Source organism: Engystomops pustulosus, chromosome 6 (assembly GCF_040894005.1).
Source record: "Engystomops pustulosus chromosome 6, aEngPut4.maternal, whole genome shotgun sequence".
Classification (NCBI taxonomy): Eukaryota; Metazoa; Chordata; class Amphibia; order Anura; family Leptodactylidae; genus Engystomops; species Engystomops pustulosus.
In genome coordinates this window covers 124,571,942-124,592,449 of record NC_092416.1, presented here as the reverse complement: position 1 = coordinate 124,592,449, position 20,508 = coordinate 124,571,942, and positions in this window count along the sequence as shown.

Below are 20,508 nucleotides of genomic sequence, written 5' to 3'. Positions count from 1 at the left end.
GTAGCTCGGCCCTCCGGTCCCCATACCAAGCAACATGACCACAGGACCGCACTAGCCAGCCACTTAGGTATTCTGGGCCACGTCTGCCTCCAGGCCACCAAGAAAAGGCTAGGCCCTGGTGGGGGATTTTCCAATTTTATTTGGCAGATGATGAGTGGAGCCTGGTTTTCTCCACACATACCACTTAGAATTACACCAAAAAGTTCAATCTTCATCAGCTGCATAACTAGGAGAAGCATTGCCCCATAGAAGACTTCTTCATGGGAAAATATGCATGTTTGTATGTTTGTATACTTACACATTTATACACTCTTACACACATTTATGCAAGAATATGTACATTTATGCACTTATACAGATCTGTCCCAGCAGCCGCTGACCACATAGGGGACGTATACGGGAGGAATTAGTGATCCCTAGTCCTGTCCTTCTGCTGTCCACTCCATATCCCCTCTCATAATATATATATATATATATATATATATATATATATATATATATATATATAATGGTGCACATCCTCCATTCTTTACCATGTTAGGTCAGATGCCCCTGACACTGCAGTCCCAATAGCAGCTGCTATGGCTGATACCACTGTAGTTATACCCCTGATCTTCATTTCATCAGACCAGAATCTTATTTCTCACAGTCTGGGAGTCCTTCATATCTTTGTTTGCAAACTGTATGTGGGATTTCATATGTCTTGCAATATGGAGATGCTTCCGTTGACTTTGTGGAACTTCTCCCAGCTTCCTACTACACTTAGTAACCTTGCCCAGATCTGTGCTTGGCCACAATTCTGTCTCTGTGCTTCTTGGGCAGTTCCTTAGACCTCATGATTCTCATTCTCTCAGATACACTGTTCAGCTGTAAGGTCTTATATAGACAGGTGTGTATCTTTCTTAATCAAGTCCAATCGGTTTAATTAAATATAGTTGGACAATGGAAGTGTAGAACCATCTCAAGGAGGATTAGAAGGAAATGGACAGCATGTGAGTTAAATATCAGTGTCACAGAAAAGGGTCTGAATATTCATGACCATGTCAATATTAATAAATTAATATGTTATCTACATATCATTTTCTGTCAAGAGTGTAGATTGTACATTAATGAGCAAAAAAAGGAATGTTTTTGATCTTACTAATTGGCTGCAATGAAACAAAGAGTGAAAAATGTAAAGGGGTCTGAATACTTTCTGTACCCATTATATTATAATAAGGTATGGTACTGTATATATTGATAAGAAAGACACTATATGTAATAAGGGATGGAATAGTAGTGAGGTAGGAAGTTATTATATAATGCCAAACAGCAGGACACTTTATGGATGCTAATGTTTGCGTTGCTTGTAGGAGTGCAGAAGTGGCCCTCCCAAAAAAGGTGTAGGGTGCTCTTAGCCAACTAAACTAGGGCTCCCCTGAACGGGTCGATTGCAGGGACTGGGACTCCAACGGTTTCAATGATGATCAGACCCTGAACCCTTTCCCTAGATTAGTTTATCATAGGTTGTTTAGAGTCTGATTTTCCAAACAGCAGCATGCACCGTGAAAGCAGTAACCTGGTGCCAGACAAACCCCTAGTTTTGTTGTAGTTTATTATAATACAGTAGTTGCCCTGAAGGAGATTATTTAAGGAACATGCAAATAATACTGATTACATGAGCACAGACTCAATGTACACTTTGTATAGGACAATTACACATGTCCAGAGGGCTGCCATCATGGGGGGAAATTTTGAACTTCAGCTTGCAGTCCATGGTCCAGCCACTAGATGGGGCCTGAACTACAAGTCCGACTCCCGACCAAGGAGGAGCCAGCTACAGAAAGTGCAGGTAGGTAAGGTTTTATTATAATTTTTTTTGTGCTGCATATATAGTGGGGAGCATGTGCTGTGACTATCTATATACTAGATCCTGAAAGGCAGCTGTCAATCAAGGCAGCTTTGGGTGTGGTTTTCAAAAACAGTAGACTGAGATCTGAAACCATTCAGAGCAAGGACAATAGGAAACTAAAGTGTGTGTGTGTGGGGGGGGGGGGGTCGTGTGTGTGTGTGGGGGGGGGGGGTCGTGTGTGTATGTGTGTGTGGGGGGGTCTTTTTGGCCCTGCAAGTATGAAATCTATCGATTAATACATTAGTAGTATTGTAACTCCTACAAATTTTTGTTCTCTTTCTGCAGGTAGTACTCTTTTCCATGTACTACTACAAATGGTCCCTAGATGTCTCTGTGCTGCCATTTATCCTTTATTTTCTCCAAATACAACTCAAGAAATTCAATTTATGTAGTGGAATAAAATTTTACAGTCAGGCAGGTAATTGAAGAAATCGTTAGTGCTAGACTGCTAGTTCGATATATAAATTTTCCATTTAATGTCTCTTCATAGACGTTTTGGTAGCTGCATAGTCAAGGAAGATTGCAATTCGCAGCCACTCTGCTGGGCCATTCAACACAACCAATAATGTAGCTAATTCAGAGATCTGGGAAATCATGAATTTTAGTAGTTTTACAAGGGTTTATGTAAATAAACCTTGGAGAATCATGCTACAAAATATGCAGGTTGGTGCTAAGTCTCAATGATTTTGCTCACTCCATGCATTGTAATCATAAACACAGTGATTCCTGAAGTTGTTCCCTCATTGATCAAAAAACCATGGCATATCCAGTACAAAGCAAGCACATTATAAGTAGAGATGGGTGAATTTATCATAAATTCGATTCGCCGAGTTCGCCGAATTTTCCGACCTGAATGGAACTATGTCGAATCACGTAAAAAAAAAAAACAGGTATTTCCTGGCTGCAGAGAGCCTGTAGGGTGTTGTAGAACGTTGTGCCATGCTTAAATATGCATAGGAAGCGTGGTTTGGTCTTCAAACAATGCTGTGTTTTAGTATGACACGCACATGACAGCCGCTGCTCTTAGAATCGCTTCACTCTTCAATTCCATGGGCACTTACATAAACTGCCAACTTCACCAAATAAATGAAGCGGGAACGTAGCCTGACAAGGTAACGTCTGTGCCAGCTCGAAAGGACCGAGCTGAGGGCCAAGATCCCACTATAACATCAAAGAGTGCACTCTTTTTACACTGGCATCAGATGATTCCATAGATTACAACGGAACCTGTTCTGTTAAACGCTGATACATGTAGAAACCCCCCCAAAAGAGTGTAGAGGGTTTCAGCAGTAATTTAAATTAAAGTAAATTAACTGGTTTTATTAAAGGAAAAAAGTACATATCCATACATATTATATATAGTCAGAGCAAACAATGCGTGTCTTCCGATAAGTTCGGAGATGTGCGCGCACATCTGCAAAGTGAAGAATAGAATAAAAACAGTGAAAACAGTGAACACAGGACCATTTAAGTGCAGAACACATTGAAAGAACACTATTCTTCACATTCCAGATGTGCGCGCACATCTCCTATCTTAGCGGAAGACACACACGAACACCTGCAAAGTGAAGAATAGTGTTCTTTCAATGTGTTCTTACAAGGAAAACATCTGTAAACATCTGTAATGTGTTATTCTTTACTGTGAACACTGTTCTTCACTGTCTTTTATTAATTTAATGCTCGATCTCGAGCCGGCAAGATACTCGTCCGAGCAACGAGCCGGTCCGAGTATGCTAATGCTCGACCGAGCAGTATACTTGGACGAGTATACCCACTCATCTCTAGTTGGTATATAACTCCTCTCCCGTTCCCCTCATCCTCGTGCAGACCTCGGGAAGGGCCCTCATACCCCGGTTGTACCGAGAGCTACTATCCACTCACGTCAAATAATACCTGTGCTGGTGCGGGAACGGTGGGAAAGGGACCTTGACGAGGAGTGTGATCTTGCCCTCTATTCGCCAAAGCTAGTTTCCCCCAACCTGCGGGACAGAATGTCCCAGATATATATACTCCATCAAGCATACCTAACTACTAGTAGAGTCAGTTTTGTTCTGGGTTCCCAGACCTCTGTCCTAAATGTTCTGAGACTTCAGGAACCTTCTTCTATCTATTATGGTCCTTCCCTGTGGTTAGAAGTGTATGGGAACAGGTGGCTGTCCCTGATGACCCTAAGATCTGTCTGCTTCTGGTAGACCCTGAATTGTTCCAATCCACTGGCAAACTAGATTTAGTTACTGAAACTCTGTATTATGCTAGGAAGACAGTCGCTAGATTCTGGATGGCTGCACATCCCCCCTCTCTCTGTGACTGGATCAAGGCATTGGATAACACCCTCTTGCTCAAAAAGTGGATATTTATTCATAGAAAGATGGATAGGCAGTTCCATGCCCCTATCTGGGCAAACATTAGTGGCAGTGGTGGGGTGGGAATACGGTGCACATTTGTGGTTGCTTGCTTTGTGCTGTTTGTGTTTCAAATGTATTTATTGTTACGAGGGCGTGTGTTGTTACTCTTTATTTGAACCCATTGTTGTACTGCACATTTTGCACATGTATGACTATAAATACGTTGGAATATTTTACATGTTCTTTTCTTACTGTGGAGATGATCTATCTATGGTAACACACCAAGTATGCATATTGTATGATTGTACTCTGTTTCTTTTTTCTCCTTCTCCTATATGTGGGATTTTGCTTGACCACCATTTATGTGCTGTATTCATTGGGGGAAATGTATCAAACTTTTGAATTGCCTTTTTCTTTAATTTTTGAGACCTTTTATGGTGCTTGTACTCATTTGGGACTTTCTCCCTTTAAAGTTTGCCATTGTCTATTTTTCTGCAGTGTTCCCTGGGATATCATCTGAATCAAGATGTGGAAGTTGAAACTTTATTAAAAAGTCACAAAAAGTCACAAATTTTGGCGCAAATCTACAGCTGTCCCTGACCAGGCATAGATATTAGCTGGGGAACTGTTCGAGACTTTTGGAGAATTTCTGCAACTTTTATTTAAAAAGTGACAAATTCACTAAAGACTAAACGCCACATGTATCAATACAAAAAACACAAAAAAAATCTGACGAGCAGAAATGCCAAGAAAAGTCTAAGAAAACTGACTGACAAAGCCAGACTTATGATACATGTGTTATGATTATGTGAATAGTATCTCCAAATGCCCTTTAATTAATTGACCTTATCCATAAATAGTTCCTTTCCAGGGCTGCAATGTTAAAAAAAAGATCAGTTTGTAAATGTATATGGAACTCACTTGAGGGGAGTCCTATCCTATAAATGTGAGCCCTGCTTATTCATTGTTCACTCTATGTTCCTGAGTGACAGGTCTCACTGCTACAAACATTCTGCCTTATGGAAGTAATATTGTCTGCCAGTATTAAATTACAGACATGTACAGCTTCCTTTACATTTTCCAGCAGATGGTGTAGCAAATTCTACACTAATTCTTTCTGGAACGTTGAGAGACCTGTCTATACGAAGAGAAATCAACCTCACTGTTAGCAGTGTCAGCATCATTGAGGAGGTGTGGTATACAGACTGTATAGGGCAGCTCCCTGCCTCTCTGTCTGGGACAGAGGATGTCAATAAAATGGCTCTAATCCCATGGATAAAGGTATCAATGGAACATGTATAAAGACAACTAAAAGGTACTGTATGTGGTATGTGGGGGAGTGCTGGTGACCGGTTCTCTTTAAAACGTGTGCCTCTAGGGATGAATAGCCCTATCAGTTTGTGTATGGGGCTCAGTAATTGTGAAAGCTGAAATGGTAACAACTAGAGATGAGCGAGCACTAAAATGCTCGAGTGCTTGTTACTCGAGTCAAGCTTTTCCTGATGCTCGAGTGCTCGTTTCGAATAACGAACCCCATTGAAGTCAATGGGAGACTCAAGCATTTTTCAAGGGGACCAAGGCTCTGCACAGGGAAGCTTGGCCAAACACCTGGAAACCTCAGAAAATGATGGAAACACCACGGAAATGGACAGGAAACAACAGGGGCAGCATGCATGGATGCCTCTGAGGCTGCCTAATTGCACCATTATAGAGCAACAGCATGGTGATGACAGAGTGACCGAGTGAGGTGAGATAGCATCTAAAACACCCAATAATTGGCCCTGACGGCATAGGGGACGGCATGCGGAGGCAGCGGCAGCAGTGGCAGGCTAGAGAGTGGCATGGCGACATACCCCAAATGGACTCAGGCTTCAAAACAATTTTAAAAGTTCCTTTTGGCGAGGATAACGTGTAGCACTGTACGTATCAGTATTTGGCCTGGTTATGGCAGCAGAGAGGAACCAAAGGAGGTGAGAAAGAAGCACTGAAATGATTCCCTATGTGAACAATAGATTGACGGTATATTTAGTCGATAACACAGCATGGCGGTGACAGAGTGTCCAAGTTCCATAACGTATCTGTTGAAACACCCGAAAAAGATCGTTTGCAAAGGGGACGACATGTGGAGGCAACTATGGAGACAACTTTTAGAGGCAGCTATGGAGATGCCGTCTGGAGGCTGCTATGGAGACAATGGGGCAGATTTATCAAGCAGTCTGAAAGTCAGAATATTTCCAGTTGCCCATGGCAACCAATCACAGCTCAGCTTTCATTTCACCAGTGCTCATGAGTATTTTAAAGGGGAGCTGTGATTGGTTGCCATGGGCAATTGGAAATATTCTGACTTTCAGACACTTAATAAATCTGCCCCAATGTGTGGAGGCAGCTATGGAAACGGCATGTGGAGGCAGCTGTAGAGACAGCATCTGGAGGCTGCTATGGAGACGACGTGTGAAGGCAATGGGGTTGGTTATGGCACCCGAGGTGAACGTAAGGGTGAGAAAAGAGGAGTGAAAAGATAGATTTTAGAGGTAAAAGGTTATAGGTTGTGGGTTGAAGGTTGCTGCAGTACAAACAATGTTAGTTTTAATCTTGAGATGGAGCTGGCGGTCCGCTGCCAGGCGAGCTTTTGCCTGTCCAAGCCCCTGTCTGACACAGCCCGTTTGCTAAGGGGAAGATGTATGGAGGCAGCTATTTGGAAGACTTTTGGAGGCAGCTATGGAGATGATGCGTGGAGGTAGCAATGGAGACAACGTGTGGAGGCAGCTATAAAGACGACGTGTGAAGGCTGCTATGGATACAATAAAATTTGGATAGTGCCTGTATGTGGCAGTCGAAAAAAGTTTTCAAACCAGAGGAGCAGGTAGGTAGCCCTCCAGAAAAATTAAATAGATAGAGTGCCTGTATGTGGCAGTCCAAAAAAGTTTTCAACCAGAGGAGCGGGTAGGTGGCCCTCCAGAAAAATTAAATAGATTGAGTGCCTGTATGTGGCAGTCCAAAAAAGTTTTCAAAACAGAGGAGCGGGTAGGTGGCCCTCCAGAAAAACGAAATGAAAACCCGCTCTGACAACACGCTAGTGGCAGGGCAGGCAAGAACCTCCAAGGCATACAGCACCAGTTCAGGCCACATGTCCAGCTTTGAAACCCAGTAGTGTAGGGAGCTGTGTGATCATTTAGGACGATGGTATGGTCAGCTACGTACTCCCTCACCATCTTTCTGTAAAGATCACCCCTGGGGACAGGTGGGGACAGGTGATAGTGTCTTGCTGGGGTGACCTAAAACTGGCAAAGGGCTTGTAAAGCGTACCCCTGCCAGTGCTGGACAAGCTGCCTGCTTGCCTACTCTCCCTCGCTACTTGTCCCGCAGAAGTACGCCCTCTGCCGCTAGCGCTGTCAGAAGGGAAATACTGTTTCAGCTTGTGCACCAGGGCCTGCTGGTATTCATGCATTCTCACAATCCTTTCCTCTACAGTCCCAACGCGCAAGAATTCACTCCCCTCACTGGCCTGACTCTCCATTTCCTCCTCCTCCAACTCCTCTTCTTCTGCCCATACACGCTGAACAGTTAAGGACTGAGCAATACTCCCCTCTTCTGTCTCGCCAACATTCTCCTCCTCTTCCTCCTCCACCTCCTCCGATATGCACTGAAAAACAGACGGGAGGGTGCTTTGGCTATCAACAAGGGAATCTTCTTCCCCCGTCTCTTGTGACGAGCGCAAAGCTTCCGACTTCATGCTGACCAGAGAGTTTTTCAACAGGCCAAGCAGCTGGATGATGAGGCTGATGATGGCGGCATCGCCACTGACCATCTGTGTTGATTCCTCAAAGTTACTCAGCACCTGACAGATATCAGACATCCACATCCACTTCTCATTGTAGACTTGAGGAAGCTGACTGACCTGACTACCAGTTCTGGTGGAAGTTGACATCTGGCAGTATACAATCGCTCTGCGCTGCTGGTAAACTCTAGATAACATGGTTAATGTTGAATTCCACCTCGCGGGCACGTCGCACAACAGTTGGCGAGCAGTCAGCTGGAGCCTGCGCTGCACTGCCCTGAGAGTGGCAGCATCTGTGCTGGACTTTCTGAAATGCGCACAGATGCGGCGCACCTTCGTGAGCAAATCAGATAGATTGGAGTATGTCTTGAGGAACCGCTGAACTATGAGGTTTGACACATGGGCCAGGCATGGCACATGTGTCAGTCTGCCAAGTTGCAGAGCCGCCACCAGGATACGGCCATTGTCACACACAACCATGCCTGGCTTCAGGTTCAGCGGTGCCAGCCACAGATCGGTCTGCGCCATGATGCCCTGTAATAGCTCTTGGGCGGTGTGCCTTTTATTGCCTAGGCTCAGCAGTTTGAGCACTGCCTGCTGTCGCTTAGCGATGGCACTGCTGCTGTGCCTAGAGCTACCGACTGATTGTGCCATGCCCATGGATGGTAATTCGTAGGAGGAGGTGGAGGAGGGGTGGGAGGAGGAGGAGGCATGGTAGGCCTGATAGACCTGGACCGAGGTAGGCCCCGCAATCCTCGGCGTCGGCAGTATATGAGCGGCCCCAGGGTCAGACTCAGTCCCAGCCTCCACCAAGTTCACCCAATGTGCCGTCAGTGATATATAGTGGCCCTGCCCGGCAGCACTCGTCCACATGTCTGTGGTTAGGTGGACCTTGTCAAAAACGGCGTTGGTCAGGGCACGGATGATGTTGTCTGACACGTGCTGGTGCAGGGATGGGACGGCACATCGGGAAAAGTAGTCGCGGCTGGGTATCGAATACCGAGGGGCGTCCACCGCAATGAGGTTGCGAAAGGCCTCGGTCTCTACGAGCCTATAGGGCAGCATCTCCAGGCTGAGTAATTTGGATATGTGGACATTGAGGGCTTGGGCGTGTGGGTGGGTGCAACTGTATTTCCTCTTGCACTGCTGCGTCTGGGGTATAGAGAGCTGGACGCTGCGCATGGAGACATTGGTGGATGCTGTGGAGGATCATGGAGGCGAAGGTGTGGTTTTCGCCCGGGAGGTGTTTGTGCCGGGGTCCTGGGCAGGGGGCTGAATAGCAGAGGCAGCAAATGACTCAGGGGAAGGAGCAGTGGTGGACCCGGCCGGAGGTGAACAGCCTTGGTGCCATTGAGTGGGGTGCTTAGCATTCATATGCCTGCGCATACTGGTGGTGGTTAAGCTAGTAGTGGTGGAAGCCCTGCTGATCCTGGTGTGGCACAGGTTGCACACAACAGTCTGTCGGTCATCCGCTGTTTCTTTAAAGAACCTCCAGACTTCTGAAAATCTAGCCCTTGACACGGGAGCTTCACTACGTGAAACATTTGGCACTGATGCACCAGCTCTGGCCCTGCCTCTCCGTCTGGCCCCACCACTGCCTCTTCCAACCTGTTCTCGTATAGGACTCGCCCCAGTCTCACAAGGACTGTGTTTACCCGGCCTATCAACCCAGCTTGGGTCTGTCACCTCATCATACTATGATCCCTCAGTCTGCTCCCCCCTCAGACTTCCTGCCCTGACAACAACTTCACCACTGTCTGACAACCATGTCTCCTCATCGTCCGACACCTCTTTACACACTTCTTCCACTACGTCAAGAAGGTCATCATGACCCACAGACTACGACCGGTGGAAAACCTGGGCATTGGGAAAGATCTCAGCAGCAACCTGACAAGTGGTTTGCGACTCTGGGAAGAGTCCAGAAAACAGTTCCTCAGAGTATTCCGCCTCAAATGGCAAATTTTCCTGGGAGGGGGCAGACTGGGGGGAAGGTGGTTGAGGAGCTGGAGGAGTGCTCACTTGGGTAACATGGTTGGACTGGTGGACAAATGGCTAGAAGCATTGTCCGCAATCCACGACATCACCTGTTCGCACTGTTCTGGCCTTAACAGTACTCCACCACTAGTCCCAGTAACTTGAGACATGAAGCTAGGGAGTGTAGCTCTGCGGCGTTCCCCTGCTCCTTCATAAGCAGGTGGTGTCTCACCCCGCCCAGGACCACGGCCTCTGACCCTTGCAGTAATTGAACGCCCACGCCCTCGTCCTCTACCCCTAACCCTCGGGTTCAACATTTTAAAAATTAAAGTCTATTATATAGACAAAACAAAGAAATAAACTGTAATTATTTGTGTGTTTTTTTGTTGTTTTTTTGTGTTTTTTGGTATAGAACAAAACGTGCAGAAGCAATCAGACAGCAACCACAGACGATGATTGTTATAGCTAGTTTCTAACCTACACTGACAGCACACAAAAGGATTTTGTGCTGTGACTGAGTGTATCACTTTAACTTTTGAAAAACGCTTATGTAGCCCTAACAAGGGCTTTTGGGTTCTTGGAGAATCACTCCTGCCTAACAGTAAGGTTCTCGGAGAATCACTCTTGCCTAACAGTAAGGTTCTTGGAGAATCACTCCTGCCTAACAGTAATCTACTAGCCCCCTAACGCTTTCCCTGACAAGCAGCAGCTCTCTCCCTAACGGCATCCAGAGAATGATCCAAGCAGTGCGGTCAGGGGCTAGTCTATTCCAGGGTCACCTGATCAGGCCAGCCAACCACTGCTATCGACATGTTAGTGTACCACGTCATGCTGGGTGTCTCCTGGCTTGTGATTGGCTCTGTTTCTGGTCACCAAAAATCTAAACGTCGCGAGATGCCATTTTCTCGAGCAGGCGAAATACTCGTAATCTCTAGTAACAACTAGTTGTCAAGCTCAGTATATAATTCTTATTATTCTTATTTTTTTCCTGGAGAAATTGCCAAAGAATAGTAAAATCCAGAATATTGAGAAAAAAATGTTCCAGAATTGTTGTTTTATAGAGAATGTGAGTAATTAATAAAAAAACCCACCCTAAATGACATCTAGTCATTGCTGTAGTATACAGTTGTCAGCATAATGCTTTGCCGAGTGCCTGTGTATACCTGGTTTGTCACCCCTATACACCTCTGTACATTGAATATGTAGTTCTTAGTATAATCATTGTATGCACTTGTCCCTGACTTGAGATTAGGTGTTATATGTTTGAATAATAGATTCTTGTGCTCTTCTAGAGGAAGAAGTTATCCATATTCTGTACATTCCCCGAAGGTTACAAGACAATGTCACCTGTGTTATTCAAACAGATTTTGGTTCTGATACGTTGAGTAGGGTTCTGGTATATTATTTATATATTGAGCTTGGATCTGCAACAGGGCAAAGACAACAAGTCACAAGGGGAGGGTTTTGCAGAAGCCCAAACAACAGCCCATTACCTCACCGGAAATGTATTAACAAGAACTTGGTGAAAAAACATTAATAAAATGTAACTTTTAGTGAGTAATTACTAAAATACGTATCAATCCCTGCTTGTCCCCAAATTGCTCCCGTCCTGACAAGGACAGTCCACAGCTAATCCTAACATGCATGCCCTACACTAAAACACTGTTGCCATACAATGTCCAATGCGTTTCTTCCACTGTCACGTGGATTCATCAGGGGCGAAATAGAGAAGTGTGCATAGCAGACAGATGAAGCCGGTGGATCGCGTCACCAAATCATAAGTGACTGCGGTCTCCGGCGTAAGTAGACAGAAGGCAGTGGTCCTCTCTGTCAAGTTGTGGCGGCGGTATCAGCTGTTTACTGTGTCCGGCGTTCGCCCCTAATGAATCCACGTGACAGTGGAAGAAAGTAACACTGCTCTGCAAAGAGAAAGGTAAACTTTCATCTAACTTTTCTTTTTATCGGAAAAGGCCCGATTTTTTAAAATAAAAACACTTTGGCAATGTGCACACTATTCTCAATGGAGACGTAGTGGAACCATAAAAAGGGCTCCTGATGACAGGTATCCTTTATTTATTTTTTAAAATTAAAATAACGACTCCTTGACACAACCCACGGTTAACCATTTTAATAAATAATAATCATAGTCACAGTCAGTGTAAAACCAATGTAGTCCTCTGCATACATGTATCTAACACATAGAATTTTGTTATATTACATTTGATGTCTGTGAATATAACTCCTGAAATATATTGCTTTGTTTCTGTTTCTCACCCAACTTGCTCTTAGGGCTCTTTTTTTTTAAATTCTACTTCTTGTGTTCTCTGGTGTACCAGCGCTGATAAATAATAAATTAAATAACCACCTTATCTGTTCCTAGCCTCTATGTACCTGGTTTCATATAGAATCTGCTCTGTATACTGGAAACTCTGTGCTAGTTCCAGGACTGGAATAATCCACTGGAAGGTAGGATGGAAGGAGCAGGTTAGTGTAGAGGCTGGATGTAAAGGGAAGGAGCAGTATAGTAATTGAATAAGAATAGGACAGTGTTCCAGGCCAAGAGAAACACCCATGTGCTCAGAATGCCTTATTTATATACAAAACAAAAGTTATGGCCAAACAGCCACAAGATCCACATGAAATGATGCCCATAGAAAATGCATAGACATCTAATAGCTTGTGTCATTAAAAGTAAGATTCCCTTTTACATTTATGTACAAGTATATGCAGAGACTAGTATAATAAATCCCCTTAATTCAAAAATACCATTACTTTAAAGGAAACCTACCACTTGTAGTGGCAGGTTTCCGATGGCAATACCGAGCACCAGCTCAGGGTGAGCTGGTGCCGGAGCTTATTTTCGTTAGTGTTTTAAACCGCGGTATCGCGGTATCGCTCGGCGCTTACCGTGCACGCGGCTACATAGGAAGTGAATGAGAGCCGCGCGCATGGTAAGCGCCGAGCGTGTACCTGCCTGCGCCGGCTATAAAGTTTAAAAAGTGTTTTTAACCGCGATACCGTGGTTTAAAACACTAACGAAAATAAGCTCCGGCACCAGCTCACCCTAAGCTGGTGCCTGGTATTTCCATCGGAAACCTGCCACTACAAGTGGTAGGTTTCCTTTAATACTGCTTCTATGTACACATATAATAATGCTCCTCATGTACAAGAATATAATCACTATAATACTGCTCTTATGCACCAAAATATCATTATATATCTACTATAATATTGGACATTGGGGGTCATTTACTAAGGGCCGATTCGCGTTTTTGCGACGGTTCAACTGAATATTTCCATTTTGCACCGATTTTCCCTGTATTGCCCCGGGATTTCGGCGCACGCAATTGGATTGTGGCGCATTGGCGCCGGCATGCACGCAATGGAAATCGGGGGTCGTGGCTGTAAAAAAACCCCCCAAGGATTCGGAAAAAAACGCCACATTTTTTTAAAAAAGTGTCGCTTGACTCGCGCTTACCTTCACCCACGATGGCTAGGTGAACTTCAGTGTGTTCCGATAGTCTTCAGCGCAGCAGCGACACCTGGTGGACGTCAGAGGAACTGCCTTAGTGAATCCTGGCCGGACCCGACTCCACCGCAGAGAACGCGCCTCCAGATCGCGAATGGACCAGGTAAGTAAATCTGCCCCATTATGTACAAGAATATTGCTACTACTATGGTGTCCACTATGTACAATAATAAAACTACTATGAATCTGTCCCCTATGTACAAACATATGTATTGTGTGACTATCTAAATGTACAATAATAGAACTTCTACAGTACTACCCTCTAATAGCAAATATGTATATATATATATATATATATATATATATTTCTCAAATACTGCTTCCTATATACAATTGTCTAAGTACTATAAAGCTATCCCCTATGTACAAGAATACAACTAATATAATATCTACTGTAATGTCAAGTGCATATATACCGTATATACTTGTGTATAAGCCGAGTTTTTCAGCACAAAAAAATGTGCTGAAAAATGTCCCCTCGGTTTATACACGAGTCTATTATAAAAATTGTACCCACTTAAAAAAAAATAAACTTATATACTCACCCTCTGATGTCAGCGCGGCTCCACAATGTCCCCGATGTCAGAGTGTCCCGTCTTCTTTCTTCCCCGCGGCTCTTCTTTCTTTTTGCTTCTCTCATGGACGCGGCCATGTTTTCTTCCTGGCCGCGCATACTATGACGTCAGCAGCGGCCGCATCATAGATGCGCCTGCTAGAAGAAAACATGGCCGCGTCCATGAGAGAGCAAGAAGAAAGAAGAAGAGCCGTGGAGAAGAAAGAAGACGGGACGCGCTGACATCGGGGACATCGTGTAGTCGTGCTGACATTGGTGAGCCGCGCTGACATCGGAGGGTGAGTATATAAGTTTATTTTTTTTAAGTGCTGTGGGGGCCAGCTGTATACTACCTGGGACAGGCTGTATATTACATGGGGCAGGCTCTATACTACTAGGGGCAGGCTGTATACTACATGGGGCTGGCAGGCTGTTTACTACTGGGGACTGGAAGGCTGTATACTACTGAGGGCAGGCTGTATACTACTAGGGGCAGGCTGTATACTACATGGGGGCTGGCAGGCTGTATACTACTGGGGGCTGGCAGGTGGTATACTACTGGGGGCTGGCAGGCTGTATACTACTGGGGGCTGGCTGGCTGTATACTACATGGGGGCTGGCAGGCTGTATACTACTGGGACAGGCTGTATACTACTAGGGGCAGGCTGTATACTACATGGGGCTGGCAGGCTGTTTACTACTGGGGGCTGGAAGGCTGTATACTACTGGGGGCAGGCTGTATACTACTAGGGGCAGGCTGTATACTACATGGGGGCTGGCAGGCTGTATACTACTGGGGGCTGGCAGGTGGTATACTACTGGGGGCTGGCAGGCTGTATACTACTGGGGGCTGGCAGGTTGTATACTACTGGGGTCTGGCTGGCTGTATACTACATGGGGGCTGGCTGGCTGTATACTACTGGGGGCTGGTAGGCTGTATACTACTGGGGACTCTCTGGCTGTATACTACATGGGGGCAGGCTGGCTGTATACTACTGGGGGCTGGCTGTCTGTATGCCGCTAGGGGCTGGCAGGCTGTATACTATTGGGAGCTGGCTGACTATATACTATTGGGGGCTTGCTGGCTATATACTGGGGGGGGGCTGTGACCAATGCATTTCCCACCCTCGGGTTATACTTGAGTCAATCGTTTTTCCCAGTTTTTGGTGGTAAAATTAGGGGTCTCGGCTTATACTCGGGTCGGCTTATACTCGAGTATATATGGTACCATAATACTTCTCTTTATGTAGAAGAATATAACCACTATAATACTACAGGGTGACTGGCACTTTTAATTTCTTAATGAAAACATTTCTAAAATTTATTAAATGTAATACTGTTGAATTTTCTTTTATTTTAATAAATTCATGGTTCAATCTTTGTTACATAAACAAAGTGAAATTGTTCATTAGATATAAGCCCAGAATAGACATTTCTGCCTGTATGCTAATTTTCCTCTGACATTCTTCTCTGTTATTAAAACGTGATGCTGTCTAGCCAGATTATGCGTGGAGCCTGCTGAAAGTCAGTTGCGATGAAGATGACAGATTGCTGTATTTTGTTCTGCCTGATCGTTTTGAAAGAGAACTTTCATGAAATGATCTTAAGATCCTCGAAACAATGTATCATGGCAGATAAAGGAAGCTGGACATGCCTGGGGGAAGCAGCAGCCACATAAAAAGCTGTCCTGTCAGTCAATTGGATGCAAACTTCACTTGGATTTGTTTCTCCTGATAACGGAGAAGTAGCATTGAAGTGAATGTATCTCAAGGGCTTCTACTGACCAAGCCTCTGAATTTAACCTAAATGTTGCATGGATACATACTTTATCTTGTAGGTTGAGTAGACAAGAAGATGTACCTCCTGAGAACTGGTGGTAGTTGGGGTTTTCATATCTGAACCTTCAATGTAAAGTTTATTGCCCATCCATCACTTTGTCATCTCCTATATATATCAGGGTTTTAATTAGTCATATCCACCAGGATTGACTTTCTTCTGCACCAAAGTCTACTTGGGATTTGCTTTCTTTTTGATCCATATCTTCAGATGCTCTACAGTTTGCAGAGACATGGTTGGTCAGCAAGCCCTTTTGATTTCAGAATTAACCTGAGACTTTCCATCTAAGCTGCTGTTTTAGCTGTCCAGATTTAAAAAGACAAGCTCTTTCATATAATCTCGAATCTTTGTCCTCCATGGAGTAGCTCTTTCCTCTAAAAAGTCAGTTGAACATTCTTGTAAGCTTGGCTTTAGACCAAACACCTGCTGGAAAAAAGTTCTGGTGGCTAAATTTCTTGTTTTTGTCCTTTATAAAAATAAAAGTCAGTGGTGGTCATTTATCATGGCTTTTACACCAGTTTTCGGACATACAAGGCATGAAAAAGTCCCAATTCTTGACAGAAAGACGAGAAATTACCACTTTTTACCCCTTTTGCAACCTCTTCAGCCCTTTTGTTTACAGTAAGTGTGGAGGGTTGAGGAGCGGTACAGGTTAAAGCTGGTACCATAATGCTGGCAAAGGTGTAGTGCCCTGGAGCCGTGAAGAATTGAACTCTGAATATTAGTGGACATTTTCATAATTCCTTTTTACTTTATTTCACATAGAGGATTATCATGCATTTATATGTATCTATATGTTTAATATTGCATGATCTGATACATTTTGTTTATTTGTACTGTGTCTAAAAAAATTGTAGAAAGAGTTAATGAACATTTCAAATCATTACCCCAATTAAAGAGAAGCTGGTCAATTTGCACCGCCACAAGGTTTAGTGTAAAACGCGTTGGAGTAGAAAAATCAAACTTGTTTACCAAAAAAACGCCTAACAGCCTAACTGTTTACTGCAAACTTGTTTATCTCTTCATGTTCGTCTCTATAAACAAACAGAGGATGGCAGTATAAACAGAATAAACAAGCACAAAGAGAAAAAACAGGGTGGACAAAATATATAAACAGTACCTACGGTAGAACAATGGGCCTAAAATTATTTTAGCTTTAAATATTATTTAAAAATTTACTGGGCCGCTACAAATAAGCATGGCTTTATGGTTTATATACATTTTTCTATGAGCTCAGCTTTTAAAGATAGCAACACTAGCAAAAAATAATTTAAAAAAAATGAAATTATGTTAATATCACTGTGATAGAAGACAGTATGGGAATCATTAGTGGACCCAACTAGCACTGTTCGTGGGAGAGGGGACAACTAGAATAACAGTGAGGGGAAGATAGAAATTTAGAATAATTGGGCCTTGCATGGCAGTGTGAAGTAGTGTTTGGGTATTCAAAGAATAGAGAGGTCAGACAAGGATAAGGCATTGGTCAGTTACAAAAAGTTCCATCAGATTGTCGCCTCCAACCGTGGGTCATCCACTTTTCAGGCTGAGGATATGAATCTGCTTGACTTTATTTCTATTTTGCTAGTGTCTTTGAATAGACTAACTACATGACTAAACAAATACAAACATATAACACATTCAAATATCTGGGCACAATATTATAGCTCTAATGGTATGATCATAGCTACCATCCAGCGGTCTTCCTTCTACACAGCTGTGTGGCACTTCTGCTTAGTTCTTGGTGTTCCTTCCTTCCTTGAGAGACACTCATGGTGTTCCTTCTTACTGGCCACCATTCTTGAGCGAGACCCTAATGAATCTGGACCCTCTTTTTATCCACATTATAGACATATACTATAATGTGGTCTGTCCTGATTGGTCATACCATTAGAAGAATGTACATTTCTGATGGAATGTGTTTGTACATACCCAGATAAGGACGGTTGGCTTGTGTCATGTTTATTTTACATTTTATGGCTTGTCCGGCCTGGTTTGTGAGGGTGGTACACAATGGAACTGTTTTTCTGGGGATAATGATCCACTTTTCCATTACAACTCCTCACATATCCAAGATCATATCTGGGATACACAAACACACCCATAGAAACATACAATGTGTTTAATATAAGTGTATTCCCACTGCCAATACATTTTATGGCTTGTCCGGCCTGGTTTGTGAGGGTGGTACACAATGGAACTGTTTTTCTGGGGGATAATGATCCACTTTTCCATTACAACTCCTCACATATCCAAGATCATATCTGGGATACACAAACACACCCATAGAAACATACAATGTGTTTAATATAAGTGTATTCCCAATGCCAATACTCAGATAACTATACAACAAATCTACACAAAAGCACTTTACCATTAAATATATACAACATATATAACACATTCTAACATATACATATGATACAAACATGATAAGCAATCAGGGTGTTTGTTAGGTCACCCAGCAATATCAGTTGGTATCGTTCCCCCAAGCAAACATTGGAGTGCTACAGGAATTTATTAAGTGTTGCAGTCTTGCCAGTTCTGTCTGGCTGAGGTGGGAAGCTGACCCTTATTTCAACCTTCATATCACATTTGTATTAGTTCACAAACTTGTTCATTGAAGAAATAAATAAGCAATTATCCATTCTGTAACAGTTTCTACTGAGCCCTTACCCCCACATAGGAATTACAACTGTGGGATTGATACTTTACCGGGTTCAAAATACGCCCGATGGTGGGTTCTCCAAGATTAGTCTCTACAAGTCTTCCATTCTGATTCAGATTAGGGAAGGAGATGAATTGAAGACTGTGTTTAATATTCCTGAGAGAATATCTTGTTATGCTATTTGGGTCCTCTTTGCCAGCTCTATTGTTTGTGCTACTGGTTTGCTATTTCTGTATTTCTGGTTTCCAATGTATGGCCCTCGTTCTTCGACTTTTCTTTGTGTCTGTGATTTTGTGCCTTGTGTGCACCGCAATCCTTAGTAAATGAACCACATTGATAATAAGCTTTACCTGGAAGGCCTGTCTGTAGGATAATGGTGCATTGACTGAATTCTCTTATTTCGCAAAGTGTAGGTAATGGAACCCCCACCTTTCACTCGAATGGACCTTAAGCAATCCGGAGAATTGTGATCCCTCTCTCAGTAATTGATGCAGTTTTTGGGCCATTTTGGGGCGTCTCTATCTACATGAACTGTCAGCTCCCTCCCATGGAATTGCTATTTAACCCCTTACCAACATGTGACGTAATTCTATGTCACATGCCGGGTGCATGGAGAGGGGTCACGGGCTGAGCCATATTTCTGAGAATCGTCGCTCCAAGTGACCTCATCGGGGAAAGGCGATCCATCACCATGGTAGCCTCGGGTCTTCCAAAGACCCAAGGCTACTCCGGGTTAAACTATTCATTACAATGTGTTAATTGCACATCAGAGAGTCTGAAAAATAATAAAATTTTAATTTTAAAAAAGTTTAAAAAAAAAGTTATAATAAAAAAACCTAAAAAATCACCCCCCTTCCCTAGAACTGATATGAATATAAATAAACAGTAAAAATCATAAACACATTAGGTATCAACACGTCCGAAAATGCCCGATCTATAAAAATATGATAACGTTTTTTCACTGCGTTTTACCTCGTAACTGCAAATAGTACCCAAAGTGGAAAATGGCACTTTTTTGCCATTTAATAAAAAATTTAAAATTCTATAAAAAGTGATCAAAAAGTCGTACGGTCCTAAAAATGATAACATTGTAAACGTCATCAAAATCCACAAAAAACAGCACCTTCCAAAGCTCCGTACACCAAAGTAAATCCAAAAAGAATTTTTGTACAGGAGGATTTAATTTTTTTAAATGTATGAAAACATTATAAAACCTATGCAAGTTTGGTATCCCTGTAATCGTACTGACACAAAGAATAAACTAGACATGTTATTTGGGGCGTACACTGAAATCCGTAAAATCCAAGCCCACAAGAATACGGCACAAATGCGTTTTTTCACCATTTTCACTGCATTTGGAATGTTTTTCCCGCTTCACAGTACACGGCATGGAATATTAAATACCACCATTTTGAAGTGTAATTTTCTATGCAGAAATTAAGCCATCACACAGCTCTGTACATGGAAAAATAAAAAAGTTATAGGTTATAGATTTTTGAAGGTGGGGAGTGAAAAATGAAAACACAAAAACCAAAAAGGGCTGCGGCATTAAGGGGTTAAATATCCCTTGATTGTCCTGCCTATGAGAGGTCAGAAGTGGTTTCTGCAAGAGAAAATCTTAACATTATTGCATTGTGCAGTGAAATCTAATAATATGTGCAACAGGCGATACCGGGTAAACAAACCAGATTTATTGTCTATCAATAATGCATTATGTAATCTTCTCCATTAAATGCATAGAATTCTCTGTGTGGGCTGCATGCGGCTGATGAAGGTTTTATTTCCAGCTGCTGTGATTGACACAGATGACACTACTGCGTGTTCTGTTTTATGATTTGTATGTTGTTGTTATGGCAGGGTTGTCTTGGGCGATACAGGGGAGTCCTTTGGGACTGATTACTATTAGATTCAATATCCAGAATTCATGAGATTATCTT